Genomic DNA, 18,229 nt, shown 5'->3' on the forward strand with positions numbered 1-18,229 from the left:
GGTGTTCAAGGTGACTGGGAAACGCTTTGTCCAATAGGTTAGAATAGGTCTTCAGCAACCCATGCTTGCCGTGAAAGGCGACTATGCTTGTCGTAAGTGGCGACTAACGAGATCGGATGGTCATGTTCCTTGATTTGGTTGATGCATGTGGATCGATGCTCGTTATGTCAATCAATGGATTGTCTGGTCCAGACTCGATTATTTACAGACCGCCGTCATATAGCTGGAATGTTGCTGAGAACGGCCTTAATAAACAAACAAACAAACAAACAAACAAACAAACAAACAAACCTTCGAGGTGGTGTATGGTGGTGTAAGGGTCACTGAAGTCTATGTTTAAACTCATAGCGTACCAGGCGTGTTTCCACGGAGTACGAGGGACCATTTTGGCCAACAAGATCTCCAAGAGTAACGTAATAATAAACACTTTTGAAATGTTATGAAAGTAATTAAATGTGTCCATATGAATGAGTATTTGCCTTGCACAACTTACATGAGTACGAGTGAGAACAAGGCTATGTGTCTGATGATATTTATATGGACATATACATAATGTCTGATTAAGTTTATAACAAGATGAAAAGTGTGACATTTCCAGCGGGGCGAAAAGGGACCTGATCGTAGCTTGTCTTTTTTAAGTCATTTGTGGGGCAACTGTACCGCGAACCCCCTACACACACGTGCACACGCAAGTATGCATACACCCAACCACCACCTCGCACAATTTCGACATCCGAAATGTCTAAAATGGCGACCTACATGCGTCTTCCCAGTTCGACATGCCGGAACATGGTCTAATGGGTAATCTTCAAGTCTTCTTCCAGGTCAGTAGCTCCAACTGAATCATCTTTATCGCCTATCTCAGTGATCCATTGATCACCAGGTGACACGGCAGATGACAGGTGATTGTCTGATTGATAATGTCAGGTAGTGTGTCACAATCAGTTGGTGGCGTGATGTTAGCTACTGTCCTTACCTTTCTGCCCCAGTGAGTGAGTGAGTGAGTGAGTGAGTGAGTGAGTGAGTGAGTGAGTGAGGAGTGAGTGAGTGAGTGAGTGAATGAGTGAGTGAGTGAGTGAGTGAGTGAGTGAGTGAGTGAGTGAGTGAGTGAGTGAGTGAGTGAATGAATGAATGAGTGAGTGAGTGAGTGAGTGAGTGAGTGAGTGAGTGTGTTGCTGTACAACTAACAACATTTCTCTGGAAGCTGGAAGCTGACAATGAAAGTATATCTCATTGCTACGATGGACACTTAACGTTTTTGGTTAATAACTCCCATAAACCCATCTATACTGCGAAAATAGCGTTATCCCCCTTTCCCTTATGATTTCTGTATCCCTATTAAACGCTAACAAAACAATAGAAAGCACCACTTTTTAAAATTAGCTACATTAAATTTCAAGAGTGTTATACACATTTAGACTCTAAACACGTTTGGCTGTTAAACACAATACCAAACATATTAAGACATAAACATGTCAAAATTATGGAACAAGGGACGTGTTTAAGTTTGTGTTTAGAATCTAAACACATTTTCCACAGTGTATGTACGTGTCATTCACTACGACGAATCATTGTCGTTTTATGTGAAAGTTATTCAGATTTTGTGAAAACAAATTCGGTAGTCATCACATAAACGACTCAACTATATTATTTGAGTTTGTTGTTTGTAATGACATGGATATTTGGGTTTTCAAGTACTGTTGACGCTATGAAATATGCTAATTGGGCCTTAGCGGGATTACTTTTATCTTTCGTATTTTCCTCCTAAAATGAGAATACAAAGGACATCCTTTTTGTCTCTTGCTTTTATTGGATTTGTTGTATCACAACTGATGTGTCGTGTGATTTGGGAGGTTAATGAATGAAATTTGATAAGGGCTCTTTTGTTCGTCCCTCAATGGCAAATTACAGAGTCAGGGAAATGCGATATTTTTTTATTAAAATTAATTTGACATGCACATATATCTGACAATAAGCTTTAACAAAGCTGTTTTATACTTCCATTGGATGTATGGTTGGGTTGGAGATGGGGTGAAATGGGGTTTGTATCGCGTTCAAAATGCTTGCACTTATAACGCGATTCGCATGCACGTGTGTGTGTGTGTGAGAGAGAGAGAGAGAGAGAGAGAGAGAGTGAGAGTGAGAGAGAGAGAGAGAGAGAGAGAGAGAGAGAGAGAGAGAGAGAGAGAGAGAGTGTGTGTGTGTGTGTGTGTGTGTGTGTGTGTGTGTGTGTGTGTGTGTGTGTGTGTGACCAGTCCTTGTTTTGGCCCTTTGGCAAATACCCATGAAGATCCGGGTCTGAATAGGTCTTCACAAACCTATGCTTGCCATAAAAGGCGACTTTGCTTGTCGTAAGAGGCGACTAACGGGATCGGGTGGTCCGGCTCGCTGACTTGGTTGATGCATGTCATCGTGTCCCAATTACGTGGATCGATGTTCGAGATGTCAATCAATGAATTGTCTGGTCCAGATTCTATTATTTACAGACCGCCGTCATATAGCTGGAATATTTCCGAGTGCGGCGTTAAACAACAAACAAACCCTTGGCACATCCATTACCATTTGTAATGTCTATTGGCATGACACGGTCGGGGATCGAACCACCGATCTACCGCCTTCCGGGCAGACGCTCTATCCACTACACCACGGAGGCGGTCTGCTTTCTCGCTCGTTATGCGTGTTGATATGAATATGATAAGAATATGTCCAAAGCATGTGAAAAGTGAACAACACAAAATTCCGCATACCATCAAGATGACGTCTCTACCCCCGGGCTTGTACAGGGGGTGGGGGGCAAGTAAGTGACCGTCGCGTGTCCGTACATATGACGACGTACCCCCGGGACATGACACGGCCCGTGTGTAGAGGAGACTGGCAGATTGAACATTCTCAGAATTGTTTTTTCTGCGGTGCAAGGAACAAGTTGTACGTTTCGTCACGGAGACATATGTCAACACCCTTATGGCCTGAAGACTACACGTGTCACGTGAGCGAGTGAGTTGGGTTTTATGCCGCTTTTAGCAACATTACAAAACTGTCTTGCGGGGGCAACCGCAAACGGGTTTCTCACAGCGAAAGCCTAGGTCTCTCTAAACTCTCTAAACCATCGCTGCCGCCAGTCAAAGCTCCCCCCTGTGATAGGTGGCCACAACCATGCTTGGAGTTGAACTCGCAACCGAATGACCGTTATGTTTACAAACCGTGACTGCCGTGACGCCGAATACTCTTACCTCTGCTAAAGTATCTTCTTTGTATCAATTTGATATTTTTTATTTAACTCTCATGTAATTGGTATAGTAAGAATATTAGGGGGGTTGGGGGTCATTAACTAATCTGATTAAACAAACAAAAGGGTAAATTCATCAGGGAAATCTGGTCAGTTGTAAACCTTTTCAAAATTCATTGTGTTGGCTTCCCAAAGACATCAGCAAAAATATAAACCTGACTACATTTGATGTGAGAGGGCAGATGTCAAGATTCTTATACGGCCACTCACACACTGACGGCAGCCATGTTACCAAGTTAGTAACGAAGGAGCTTGATGTGTGAAAAATCGACCCGAGCCTATGTCGTGACAAGCGATCGCTTTTACCACTAGGCTACCCCAATGCCCATCGGCACCCGGAGCCGAATTCATCCTTAGCATCCCAGACTTATCGTAAGAGCCGGCTTAAATGATGATCGGGTGATTACAATGTGTGACCCGACTTATTGCGTGTCATCATTCCCCGAATAGTTGTTCATAATGTTGACCATATGTTTGAGAAGCCGGCACTATTCTGGGTCCCTGTTCAGAGTTGCGTCCCTTTGGGGTGTCAGTAACCTCTGATCGTGGGTACGATCAGATTCCCCCTGATCATGATCATTCATGTGTTGTCTGCATCGTAGCCGTGCACGTGGGTCTCACCAATGTCATCGTTGCTGCGGCCCGTGTCAGTCTGGGTTTCCTTCCCTTCAAGCTGACACGCCATGATATAATTGAGGTTCTGTTCAAACCGGCGTTAAACCAACCTCACAACTGCTTATTGGATGCTTCATCAGCGCAACACTGACACAAAGGCAAATGGTCTTCAACTGCTAACATAGTATAGTCCCCACAGAACAATTAAACATGTAATTTATGATTGCTAGAACTAAGACCGTCATCCTTGAGACACTGACCCATTGTTAAGCACGAGCATTGATTAATATCAATGTCCTGAGGTCGCTTCAGTTCCAACAGAAAAGTGTTTAAGTAACAGGACTCCCTGGAATTCATTCCACTTTTCTCACCTTCCAACTTTTGAAGTTTCCCAGACTGACATTCTGATGTATCGGCTCTTGCCGGAGTGATGTCCCTTGACAGTCTGCCACATAATTGTATAGACTGGTACCCTTTCCTTCGCTTAGCAGCTGCGCGACTTTTAGTACCTAGACTTGTACCATGTCCTATTGCACAAAGTATTGTGCGGCGATGAGCGCAAGAGATCTAGGGCAGGCAAACCAGTCAGTTTATTGTGTACCGTGCGCAACAGAAGCAGGGGGCCAGTCTACATAATTGTATGGCTTGTGTTTGAACCATATGCGTGTGACGTTGATGTAGTTGCAGTCATCCGTCTTCGTTGTCGGCGTCGTTTCACACGTCGTTCATGATGCTGTTTGTCGGGATGCGGATGCTGATGCTGGACAAGGTTTCAAGTAATCAAAGTAGACAGCGGAATATTTTGCGTACTTGCCTTCTGAACAGAAGTCAAATTTGAAATCTCAATCGACAAGCATCACAATAAAACTGATCATTTTAAAATTTATGAGTGCATAAGCACTCCTGGTTACGGCAGCGAATTCTGAAGTTATGGCGTGAAGCAGCCATTATGGCTTTGATCAAACGTTGACTGTGGTAAAAGCCAGGACGTGATTGTCGTAAATCCAAGATGCAATTTCACGAAACAAAAAATTCAAATACATAAAATTTAAATCGGAAACAATCAATTAGGTTTCGTTTGATATTCGTGACTTTGGAGTGCTTTCAAATTCATTTCTTTAACGCAATATGTCTGCGAATACCGTATAAACTGACCGTTTGTCGGTAGTCGTAAAAGGGACGTAAAACGGTGGTGGACTTGTATTCCCTCTCTGTACATAACAGTTGCGTCAAGCCTGCCTTTGATCAGTGTAGTGAAAAACATGCAATCGCCATTGATATTAGCAACGATACCGCTTTTATCATTCAGAAATTCATGCAATTTGAATACAATTAAGATGAAGCGAGCGCTTTGAAATGGTACAATGTATGGTATCGTTTTAGTGTTTATAAATGATAAAGTTTAATTAAAAGGGGTGATCTTGAATGAATCAATAGCACATCAAAGGCGGGTCGGGTGATAACATTCATTATCTGATGAAATATTTATAATGACATGAGCTAGGAACGTGTGACGGAAATCAGCGTCAGTTAGCGCCAAACAGCCATCGATCAGCGCAGCTTGTTCTCCAGACTTTACCGCTAGGCGCGCTGTCATTTACCAGACTAGTCGGACCTTATACAGGGTTGGGGCTGTTAAGTAGCCCCTCTGGTACAAAAAGTGTATTTTATGTGGATGTTTTGATTCGCGTTGTTATTGTTATGAATCTAACCGATACCGCGTTGGTTGACAAAACTAACGTCAAATATGACGTTAAACAACGTGGAATTCCGTGAACTGTTTTGTTTATTGTTTAAACATGATTTAAAAAAAGATGAAATCAATAGCATGACAAGACAGATCGTCGACTACATGTCACAGGGTTTGGTTTTAAGAGGTAATATACTTTGATAATCATTAGAGGCGCAGGGTTAAAAATGTGTGTACTTCTTTTTATCTCAGTTCTAGATGAAATGAGAATTCACATCCTAAAATAGGACCTTTATTATCCAGAGCGGTGTGAAAATAACGAACTTTTAACTGTAGGGTAATCCTTACTTGAAGTTCGCAATATATTCATCAAAACTAATCGAGAAAACATTCGCAATTACGATTAAAAAGAAGACGCAGCGCAAATACAGCGACGCGCCCGTCTGAACGACCTTCTAACGGAAAAAACACCTTGTTACGTTATCGACAGGCAACAAGATATGCTGTGTGGAACATGGCGCGTACACACAGTTGTGACGCCAGAAGTGGTAGAGCGCCTCAAATACACGGTATCGATATCAGAATATACACTGTCAAAACTGTGTTTAGATCCTAAATATATCCATAATTTAACACGTTTACTTTTTAGGGTCTAAATTTGAGAAAGAACCGTATAGCCCCTTGAATTTTCTTTTAACGTTTAATGGGGATACAGAAGTAAGGGAATTGGGGGAGGGGGAGGGGGGGGGGGGGGGTAACTTAAAAAGGTTAAGTGTCTATCGTAGTAATGAGATATACTTTCATTGTCAGCTTCCTGTAGGATAGAATTACAATACGCCACACCGCAACAACACATTCCTGAACACAAAGATTTTAACACTTCTGCGGAATACGAACCTGCAACCCCTTGATTTGCATTCCTTCAAGCTACCACTTGTACTACAGAGCCGGGGCGGTCGGGCAGCCTAGTGGTTAAAGCGTTCGCTCGTCACACCGAAGACCCGGGCTCGATTCCCGACATTGGTAACATGTGTGAAGCCCATTTCTGGTGTGCTCCGCCGTGATATTGCTGGAATATTGCTAAAAGCGTCGTAAAACCATACTCACTCACTACTACAGAGCCTGTCGTCAAATGTGTCAGTTTTCCTCGTCACCTTTAGCTTGGTTTATTTGTACATATAAATGTTGATATTGTACCACGTTCGTTGTACGTCCTGGTGGCATATGTCGTATGCAAGTGCCTGTGAATCTGATTTGCACATCTAATTTTTAGTGTATATAATTATACATCTTATCCATATTTGACTTATGGCCTGGTGATGTGCACTTTATTTAAACTTATTTTAGTTCTGAACACGTTGAACATGTTTAAACTTTAAACATGTACAGATTACGGGGATGTTTTGTTTAGGTGGTGTTTAGGCTGTGAGAAGATAGGATTAAAACATGTTCCTGAACGTGTTTGGATCTAATCATGCCTTGTATGTGTTTACATTCTTAACACGTTTTTTTACAGTGTAAAAAGTAACAAAAGGCAATACTTCAGTAAAAAACTAATATAATAATTTATACAAGCATCAGAATATGAGTTGTTTATAGCCATAGCAAACTGGAATGCGTGTTGTTCCATTCAGGGATCATACAAAATTATAAGGACAAATAAAAAAATATAAAAAAAATCAAAAAAAATAAATCACAGAAAGTCCTTTTGGGTGGTTCCTTTCATTACATGATAACTCGTTTCGTTTTTTTTCACAGCGTTGGTAAAACAACTTCTATAAGCACATTGCCCTAATAGTCTAAGGTGCAAAAGTTTGCATCGCGGACTTACGTCCCATAGATGTGCCAGGATGTGCTGATGGTGAGTTCGAATCCTGCTTTCGGCCAGATAATTGTTATCGGTCTGTCTTTAATTGTAAGCAATGGACGAATTGTTACATTTGATGCCCCGTTTCGAGTGGGTCTCCTTACTACCTGTGAACGTGCCAACATCCCCCAACCTTTGGGCATCCGGCATACCACTTAATTTGTCTTGGCATCCAATTTAATAACTATTGAGTCTTATCAGCGCACACACCTGGTGCGAGTAAATGAGACTCGAATTTCACATAGAATGCATGACTTATAAACTTAGGTCTAATATTTTGTCGATTTGTCAAACTTTGCAAGAAAAAAATTCTATTAAATTTCAACATTTAAATATTGGCATCCAGGCCACGTACCACCAGATAAACATTTCATCACATCTAGCGCACTGCACTGCATCATCCGGAACACTAATTAACGGGATTCGGCATCCGGCGTAGTAAAGGGGGTTGGTAACTTCATTATTTGTTCTCGCATTAACCGTTACTCCACATATTGACTGAATCACACTAGAAGGTATTCTATTATTATTGCTTGTGTAGCCAAGGACTATCTCAGTGCTCCTGATCACTCTTGTGAACATAGGGCAACAGTTGGAGTCGATGACGCATGGTTGCCGGAGGGGAGGATTTACTTTATGACAATATTTTACGTTTCCTTTCAGTCCGATATTAATATCTTAGTACAACCTGCGAGGCAGATAGGACAGAAAGGAAAGGAGAAGGAAGCGTTAAGCTTCGATTCATGTAAACGTGGGGCAATGACAACAGAGGGAGTGGGTGAGGCTGGTTAAACGGCTTTGAACAGTTTGCTGGTTATTTCGCGGCGTGTCTGCTTAATGTGGGAGGAAAGCCCGGAGTGGCGTAAACGGTTACTACTTACATAAAGAGCATGGTGCTGACAAATGAAGATTCATAATCAAGGCGAATCTGTAATTCGAACACACGATCAGCGGATCCTACGAAACTGTTAGAAGACTGAGCCGCCATATTTGAGTGGACTGGTCAATATGGTCATTTGAGAACATCTTGTCATTCCTCTCTCGTTTAATTGACGTCATCATGCCTGAACCTCACAAACCAGAGGTCGATAGCTTGAGCAACGATCTAAGTTTCCAGAACGTCTGTTGGTAAGACGCGTTCAGTTGGTTGGAATGTTAAGAGTTGATGAAGGGTTTTGCCCGCTTTAAGCATTCTTCCGGTCAGATGACGGCGGATCAAAGACACACAAGAAGGTAAAGGAGTCAGTACAGTGTCGTGTATGAGTATATGCATAGATAAAATACTGAGCTTGGTAGGAAATTGAAGTCGATGAATGAGAACGATAGTGAAGAAGCGGATAACCGTAAACGAAATAGAAATTTAAGATTGGTAGTAGTGGTATTATGATTGAATAAATATGGTGAAACAAGCTCAATTGTTACAGTCTAATTATTTTAGTTACTTATATATCTTAATTTCGAATCATAATCAAATGTTGTACACAATTATTGAGAGACTGAGTTTGGTTCAAATCCGGTTTAAACACTATTCCAGTTATATCAGGGCGTGTCAACTTGATGTGTGAGGAAAGCGAGCTCAGATCACCACTTTGGTGAAACCCACGAACACGGGCATGGTGAGATGAATATCTCAAGAAACTGATAACACTATGAATACATGCTTTGTCTGTACATATCAGCGCCATTGTGGATGCTGCTGTTGTGATGGCGATATCATGGTCGCCAGTTGTCACACTCCCATGTCAAAGTACACTCATCAGATAGGACTGCATCACCAGGTTGCCCATTTCCCCTGTACCTGTCAATCACGTGACTTACCTGACGGGGCTTAATGGTCACGTGACCCTCATCCCAGATGACAAGATCAAGTCCGTCTGATGGACAGGTGAATGTGATTTATGCCGAAGGCGCGTATAGTGCAATGGACATATCATGGACCCCAGGCCTCGATATGACAAAACAAACCTGACATCACGACTCATCTGAGTTTATTTCAACAACTCTTAGTTTAAATTTAACCCCCTCAATACAAACATTCCATTATCAGCGCATAATTCATATGTTGCGATAAAATTAAATAGAATTAGGGCGGTAGGGATGTGGTTAAAGCGTTCGCCAAAGGCCCGGGTTCGATTCCGCCCATGGGTATAATGTGTGAACCCCAAATTTGGTTTTCCCCCGCCTTGATATTTCTTGAATATTGCTAAAAGCGGCGTAAAACCATACTCACTCACTCACTCACTTATATGACAGTGTTACGATAAAACTGAATAGACTTGAGGCTGTGGGGTAACCAAATGGTTAAAGCGCTCGCTTTTCACGCCGAAGGCCAGGGTTCGATTCCCCACATGGGTACTACCATTGCCTATGATGTATCTGCACGGCCTCCTGAAAGCATTTGTGTACTACAAGGCCGAGAGTGAGTGAGTGAGTTGTGTTTTGACGGCGCTTTTAACAGTATTCCAGTCATATTCCGGCGTGTCAGCTTAATGTGTGAGGAAAGCCGGAAGCGATGACGTTTACCACTTCGGTAAAACCCATGAGAACGGGTATGGTGCTGACAAACCTAGAAACATAATCGGGGCGAACATGGGTTCGAACCCACAATCATAGGTTTCTGGCGTGCCCAAGGGACGCAACTGCGATTGCAGCGCCTTAGACGACTGGGTCACCCGCACCTCCCCACAAGGCCGAGAGCACTCTATAACCAGGTGTATAGCGTCGAGCGGGGTAACATTGTCGGATCAAATACATTGTCTGAAAAATCCCGCTACTTTTAGGCTTTTAGGTTCACAAAGGGCTGGTTAGAAATTAAACCGATTTTGGATATCGAACCCGGAATCCTGGCGGAGAGCCTAAGGCGACCCATACTGAACCCGGAATCAATCGGCACAACGCACTCAGTGCTTCATAGGTGATAATAGAGGTGACAGGTTTCATTCACTGTGTACTTACTTTGTGGGAGAGTCAGTATTTCCGTCATCCCCATGAATCGTAGCCTGTCGACGTGATTTGTGACATTCCTAGCTGTCGTTGCGACTGATGGATCACGGTTCCGTGATTACATTGACGTCGACAGCTAAAAGGCAGTATGGTGGCTCAAGTATGTCATATCGCGCCTTTGTGTTCTATTGCGAATGCGAAGATTATTTCACACCTTCGTTTTATCGCGTCGCGTCTTTGTCACAGCACATCGCGTCTTTGCTGCATCGCATCGCGACTTGATTGCACCGTGTCGCGTCTTTGCTGCATCGCATCGCGACTTGTTTGCACCGTGTCGCGTCTTTGCTGCATCGCATCGCGACTTGACTGCACCGTGTCGCGTCTTTGCTGCATCGCATCGCGACTTGACTGCACCGTGTCTCGCCTTTGCTGCATCGTATCGCGACTTGACTGCACCGTGTCGCGTCTTTGCTGCATCGCATCGCGACTTGATTGCACCGTGTCGCGTCTTTGCTGCATCGCATCGCGACTTGACTGCACCGTGTCTCGCCTTTGCTGCATCGTATCGCGACTTGACTACACCGTGTCGCGATTTTGCTGCATTGCATCGCGACTTGACTGCACCGTGTCGCGTCTTTGCTGCATCGCATCGCGACTTGACTGCACCGTGTCGCGTCTTTGCTGCATCGCATCGCATCGCGACTTGACTGCACCAGAAATTAGCCACACAAGGTCTGAGGGATTTCACTTTGACAATGAAATATGCTTTGAAAGAGAAACATAGCGTGTTAACATGTATGGAGGGCCGCCTCATTATGTTTGTTTCTACCACAGTGTGCGCGAACAAAAACATATTCTAGGACCACGTTCTCTATAATATAAGCCAGTTTTCCTATTCATTAGTTTTGAGGCGATCCCGGAAACATGATGTATGTCTCACAATTGGACATAAGCTCTTGTTTGAAGGTGAAACCCTCATGTCCAAAGAAGTTGTCAGTGTGTGGATGGGTTGTTAGTGTGTGGAAGGGTTGTTAGTGTGTAGAAAGGTTGTTGGTGTGTGTATGGGTTGTTAGTGTGTGGATGAGTTGTTAGTGTGTGGAAGGGTTGTTCGTGTGTGGAAGGGTTGTTCGTGTGTGGAAGGGTTGTTAGTGTGTAGAAAGGTTGTTGGTGTGTGTATGGGTTGTTAGTATGTGGGATGGGTTGTTAGTGTGTGGATGGGTTGTTAGTGTGTGGATGGGTTGTTAGTGTGTGGAAGGGTTGTTCGTGTGTGGAAGGGTTGTTCGTGTGTGGAAGGGTTGTTAGTGTGTAGAAAGGTTGTTGGTGTGTGGATGGGTTGTTAGTATGTGGGATGGGTTGTTAGTATGTGGGATGGGTTGTTTGTATGTGGGAAGGGTTGTTAGTTTGTGGAAGGGTTGTTCGTGTGTGGAAGGGTTGTTAGTGTGTAGAAAGGTTGTTGGTGTGTGTATGGGTTGTTAGTATGTGGGATGGGTTGTTAGTGTGTGGATGGGTTGTTAGTATGTGGATGGGTTGTTAGTGTGTGGATGGGTTGTTAGTGTGTGGAAGGGTTGTTCGTGTGTGGAAGAGTTGTTAGTGTGTGGATAGGTTGTTAGTGTGTGCATGGGTTGTTAGTGTGTGCATGGGTTGTAAGTATGAGGGGTGGGTTGTTAGTGTGTGGAAGGGTTGTTAGTGTGTAGAATGGGTTGTTAGTGTGTGGATGGGTTGTTAGTGTGTGGAAGGGTTGTTAGTGTGTGGATGGGTTGTTCGTGTGTGGAAGGGTTGTTAGTGTGTAGAAAGGTTGTTGGTGTGTGTATGGGTTGTTAGTGTGTGGGATGGGTTGTTAGTGTGTGGAAGGGTTGTTCGTGTGTAGAAGGGTTGTTCGTGTGTGGAAGGGTTGTTAGTGTGTAGAAAGGTTGTTGGTGTGTGTATGGGTTGTTAGTGTGTGGGATGGGTTGTTAGTGTGTGGAAGGGTTGTTCGTGTGTGGAAGGGTTGTTCGTGTGTGGAAGGGTTGTTAGTGTGTAGAAAGGTTGTTGGTGTGTGTATGGGTTGTTAGTATGTCGGATGGGTTGTTAGTGTGTGGATGGGTTGTTAGTGTGTGGATGGGTTGTTAGTGTGTGGAAGGGTTGTTCGTGTGTGGAAGGGTTGTTCGTGTGTGGAAGGGTTGTTAGTTTGTAGAAAGGTTGTTGGTGTGTGTATGGGTTGTTAGTATGTGGGATGGGTTGTTAGTGTGTGGATGGGTTGTTAGTGTGTGTATGGGTTGTTAGTGTGTAGAAAGGTTGTTAGTGTGTGGATGGGTTGTTAGTATGTGTATGGGTTGTTAGTATGTGGGATGGGTTGTTAGTGTGTAGAATGGGTTGTTAGTGTGTGGGATGGGTTGTTAGTGTGTGGAAGGGTTGTTCGTGTGTGGGAAGGGTTGTTAGTATGTGGATGGGTTGTTAGTGTGTGGATGGGTTGTTAGTGTGTGGATGGGTTGTTCGTGTGTGGAAGGGTTGTTAGTGTGTAGAAAGGTTGTTAGTGTGTGTATGGGTTGTTAGTGTGTGGGATGGGTTGTTAGTGTGTGGAAGGGTTGTTCGTGTGTGGAAGGGTTGTTCGTGTGTGGAAGGGTTGTTAGTGTGTAGAAAGGTTGTTGGTGTGTGTATGGGTTGTTAGTATGTGGGATGGGTTGTTAGTGTGTGGATGAGTTGTTAGTGTGTGGATGGGTTGTTAGTATGTGGATGGGTTGTTAGTGTGTGGATGGGTTGTTAGTGTGTAGAATGGGTTGTTAGTGTGTGGATGGGTTGTTAGTATGTGGGATGGGTTGTTAGTCTGTGGATGGGTTGTTAGTGTGTGGATGGGTTGTTAGTGTGTGGATGGGTTGTTAGTATGTGGATGGGTTGTTAGTGTGTGGGATGGGTTGTTAGTGTGTAGAATGGGTTGTTAGTGTGTGGGAAGGGTTGTTAGTGTGTGGAAGGGTTGTTCGTGTGTGGAAGGGTTGTTAGTGTGTAGAAAGGTTGTTGGTGTGTGTATGGGTTGTTAGTATGTGGGATGGGTTGTTAGTGTGTGGATGGGTTGTTAGTGTGTGGATGGGTTGTAAGTATGTGGATGGGTTGTTAGTGTGTGGATGGGTTGTTAGTGTGTGGAAGGGTTGTTAGTGTGTGGATGAGTTGTTAGTATGTAGATGGGTTGTAAGTATGAGGGATGGGTTGTTAGTGTGTGGAAGGGTTGTTAGTGTGTGGATGGGTTGTTAGTATGTGGATTGTTTTTTTAGTATGTGGGAAGGGTTGTTGATGTATGGATGGGTTGTTGGTATGTGGGAAGGGTTGTTAGTGTGTGGATGGGTTGTTAGTATGTGGGATGGGTTGTTCGTGTGTGGATGGGTTGTTAGTATGTGGGAAGGGTTGTTAGTGTGTGGATGGGTTGTTAGTATGTGGGAAGGGTTGTTAGTGTGTGGATTGGTTGTTAGTGTGTGGATGGGTTGTTAGTGTGTGGATAGGTTGTTATTGTGTACATGGGTTGTGAGTGTGTGCATGGGTTGTGGGTTGTTAATGTGTGGATGGGTTGTTAGTGTGTGGATGGGTTGTTTGTATGTGGGAAGGGTTGTAAGTGTGTGGATGGGTTGTTAGTGTGTGGATGGGTTGTTAGTGTGTGGATAGGTTGTTAGTGTGTGCATGGGTTGTTAGTGTGTGCATGGGTTGTGGGTTGTTAGTGTGTGGATGGGTTGCTAGTATGTGGGAAGGGTTGTTAATGTGTGGATGGGTTGTTCGTGTGTGGATGGGTTGTTAGTATGGGGGAAGGGTTGTAAGTGTGTGGATGGGTTGTTAGTGTGTGGATGGGTTGTAAGTGTGTGGATGGGTTGTTAGTGTGTGGATGGGTTGTTAGTGTGTGCATGGGTTGTTAGTGTGTGCATGGGTTGTTAGTGTGTGCATGGGTTGTTAGTGTGTGCATGGGTTGTTAGTATATTGATGGGTTGTTCGTGTGTGGATGGGTTGTTCGTGTGTGGATGGGTTGTTAGTATGTTGGAAGGGTTGTTAGTGTGTGGATGGGTTGTTAGTGTGTGGATGGGTTGTTAGTGTGTGCATGGGTTGTTAGTATATTGATGGGTTGTTCGTGTGTGGATGGGTTGTTCGTGTGTGGATGGGTTGTTAGTATGTTGGAAGGGTTGTTAGTGTGTGGATGGGTTGTTAGTGTGTGGATGGGTTGTTAGTGTGTGCATGGGTTGTTAGTATGTGGGAAGGGTTGTTAATGTGTGGATGGGTTGTTAGTGTGTGGATGGGTTGTTAGTGTGTGGATGGGTTGTTAGTGTGTGGATGGGTTGTTAGTATGTGGGATGGGTTGTTAGTGTGTGTATGGGTTGTTAGTGTGTGGATGGGTTGTTAGTATGTGGATGGGTTGTTAGTGTGTGGATGGGTTGTTAGTATGTGGATGGGTTGTTAGTATGTGGATGGGTTGTTAGTATGTGGGAAGGGTTGTTAATGTGTCGATGGGTTGTTAGTGTGTGGATGGGTTGTTAATGTGTGGATGGGTTGTTCGTGTGTGGATGGGTTGTTCGTGTGTGGATGGGTTGTTAGTATGTGGGAAGGGTTGTTAGTGTTTGGATGGGTTGTTGGTGTGAGGATGGGTTGTTCGTGTGTGGATGGGTTGTTAGTGTGTGGGTGGGTTGTTCGTGTGTGGGTTGGTTGTTAGTGTGTTTGCTGATTGTTAGTGTGTGGATGGATGAGCCTTTGAAAGACATACTGTAGTGCATGGATTTCCCATTCCCACAATTTTGCCCCATCTCGAGGCCTCAGTTCACTAGAGGATCATGGTCAATTGCCTCCATATATGCTGATGTCATTAATAAAGTGAAACAACGTCAATCCTCAAGGCACCGTGTACAATCGTTCGGATTAAGGAAGTAATCATCCGAAAAGCTGGTGTTCCGGAGGTACGAGGTTTTATTGAAGTTGCATCGCGAGTGCAGAAAGTGATCGGTCGTCACACCCTGAGCCCCTGGCTGGTCTCTAGAACTTAGAATATGTTTGCTGCAACGACCTGATTGTTCCACATCTTGTGTCAACGCAACCCGGGGGCACGGGTGACCAAGTCGTCTAGGGCGCCGCAATTCGCTGTGCAGAGTTGCGTCCCTTGGGCACGCTAGAATCCTATGATTGTGGGTTCGATTATGTTTCTAGGTTTGTCAGCACTATACCCGTACTCGTGGGTTTCACCGAAGTGGTAAACGTCTGAAACCTGAATCACTTCGGGCTTTCCTCCCACATTTAGCTGACACGCCGTGATATAGCTGGAATACTGTTAAAAGCGGCGTAAAACCCAACTCACTCACTTACTCACTCACTCAACGCAACCCGAATATTGCTCATGCTATCAATGACAAATTTCCCTGACCTTTACTCGGTTATTTACAGGTCGCAGTGATATAGATGGAGTATCAATGATTGTCGCCGAAAGAAAAAATATACTGTAAAAAAGCTATTCAGAATGTAAACACACACAAGACATGTTTAGATCTAAATATATTTAGGATTGTGTTTTAATCCAAACGGAATATCCATTTGATGTGTTCTATCAAAACACGTTTAGGGTCTAAACACTTGAACACAGCCTACATACCAACTAAACACAACGTCCCCATAATTTAAACATGTTTAAATTCTACATACGTGGGGATACGGGTCTTTCCTACATTTAGACCTTTAACACAATCCTAACACGTCAAAAGTATGGGACAAGGGACTTGCTTAGGTGGGTGTTCAGGATCTAGATCTAGACACAATCTTTTCGTGCATCTATAAAGATATTTACAAATGTTCCTGGTATATGACAATACATAGAAGCTATATCTCGTGATAAGATGATCTGTTGCTTACAGAGACTGGTCAACTTCGACAATACACCTACCTTTGTTATGCAATGTTCTTCAAACAACAGTTCTTTAGATATGACGATGACGCACACGCATGCACCAACTGCCATAAAAATACACGGTACTTTCTTAAAATCAACACCATATCCTTTATGTTATAACTTAATGTGTCTAATAAAATTAATAAAAACGGTGATTATCTTAACAGTAAACTGTGGAATGTTACTCCCCGGTACGGATTGTATGGGGAACGCTAGTTATATTACACCGCATGGCCATTCTGTAAAGATAACTGATACTTCATCCTTTGATCACTCGCTCACTCAACCACAAAACACAGCTAGAGTTTCATTTTTGTGGCAAATGCTAAGTTTATGAAAGTATTCCCCAAGGCTTGGTAATCCCAAACTCACGGTTGGTTGAGGAGTGCTTCCTAGTTTAATGTCCCTACCTTCTTTATGACACACATCAGAGGTGTTGGGGGATATCGGGGAGCCCTGGAGAATACGAAATGACATTAAGGGAGATATGTCTTCCTAAAATAAAATAATATTATGTGATTTGGGTCATAATTTGAAGCAAATTTGAATACCCACACTGCCTTCAACGTCACAGCGTGGATCAGGTTAGTGTTCGCCAGGGCGTTGCACTAGGTCCACATACGTCACGTCGCCTGGTCGAATTTGCTTGTGTTTTGCCAAATGATGTACAGTAAACTACGGTTATAACGAACTCAAAGGGACCACTAATTTTGGTTCGTCATAACCGTAGTTCGTTATGAGCATATATACAGCATATATACAACCAATGGCCGGGACTAAAAAATAGGTTCGTTATATCGGTCAGTTCGTTATAAACGTGTTCGTTATAACTGTAGTTTACTGTATAAAGGTTTTGTCCTTTGTCTCCAAAGCAATAGTTAGACTATTACTAGTCTATGAATAATGGTAATATGTTTTTCAGAGATGATCCCAACCGAATCTAGCAAGCAATGGCGCCCGGGTTCGATTCCCCCTTTCTTGTCCCCCCGCTGTGATGTTGCTGGAATATTACTGAAAGAGGCGTACAACCATACTCACTCACTCACACAAGTTAACCGGTTCATTATTTGCCATGTTTACACATTGCTACGAATGATCGTATGAAAAACTCCATCTCCAAAAAACAAAAAAACGAAAGTTGTTAAACTGTTATAAAGTATGATCAATAGGAGCCGGGAGGCTTTCTTTATTTTCAGATACTGCAGTACTTCGAAACTTGCCAACGATTTTAGACTTACATGTGCTGTATTGGTTTCATGTTGTATATTGGTTTCAGGGTCTGTATGACGGACTACCCGCTACTCTATATAACCCAAACACATGTTTTTCTCACTGTTATCGCCACACCATCCTGCCCTCTTCTCCTCTCCCCATCCACCCCTGATGAGATAATCGGACCTTCCCATCAATAATATTCACGCAATGTGTATGCATGAGGACAAACGTATTGAGTTTTAAAGAGGGGTGTCGAGAGGGATCGATGGCTTCGTCAAACACAACTTTTCTTTGATGTCTACGATGAGATGTGTTTGATGTTTTATGGCGACGTATTGATCAACGTAAAACGAGAGAAGTACTTCCCCCGTGCTGCTCGACGTGTCAACATCGACGGCCGTGCAACGTGGTCAATCGACGTGTGATCTTGAGGAAAAGCATAGAATCAGTTTGCTTTCCGTCCGTAAGAAAATCTGGTAATCGAACGTCTTTAAAACTTTAAACACGCCCCATCTTCGTCATTTCAGGGTATGTAGTCACGTTCTTTAGGCTTGGTATTGTCCAACCATTATAAGTAGTATAACGAGTGGCCCAGCCGTCTAAGGCGCTGCAATTCGCTGTGCAGACTAGCGTTCCTTGGGCACGCCAGAAATCCATGATTGTGGGTTCGAATCCCGGTTCGCCCCGATTATGTTTCTAGGTTTGTTAGCACCATATCCGTACTCGTGGGTT

The sequence above is a fragment of the Haliotis rufescens genome, unplaced genomic scaffold (assembly GCF_023055435.1).
Source record: "Haliotis rufescens isolate VD_foot unplaced genomic scaffold, xgHalRufe1.0.p SCAF_5, whole genome shotgun sequence".
Classification (NCBI taxonomy): domain Eukaryota; kingdom Metazoa; phylum Mollusca; class Gastropoda; order Lepetellida; family Haliotidae; genus Haliotis; species Haliotis rufescens.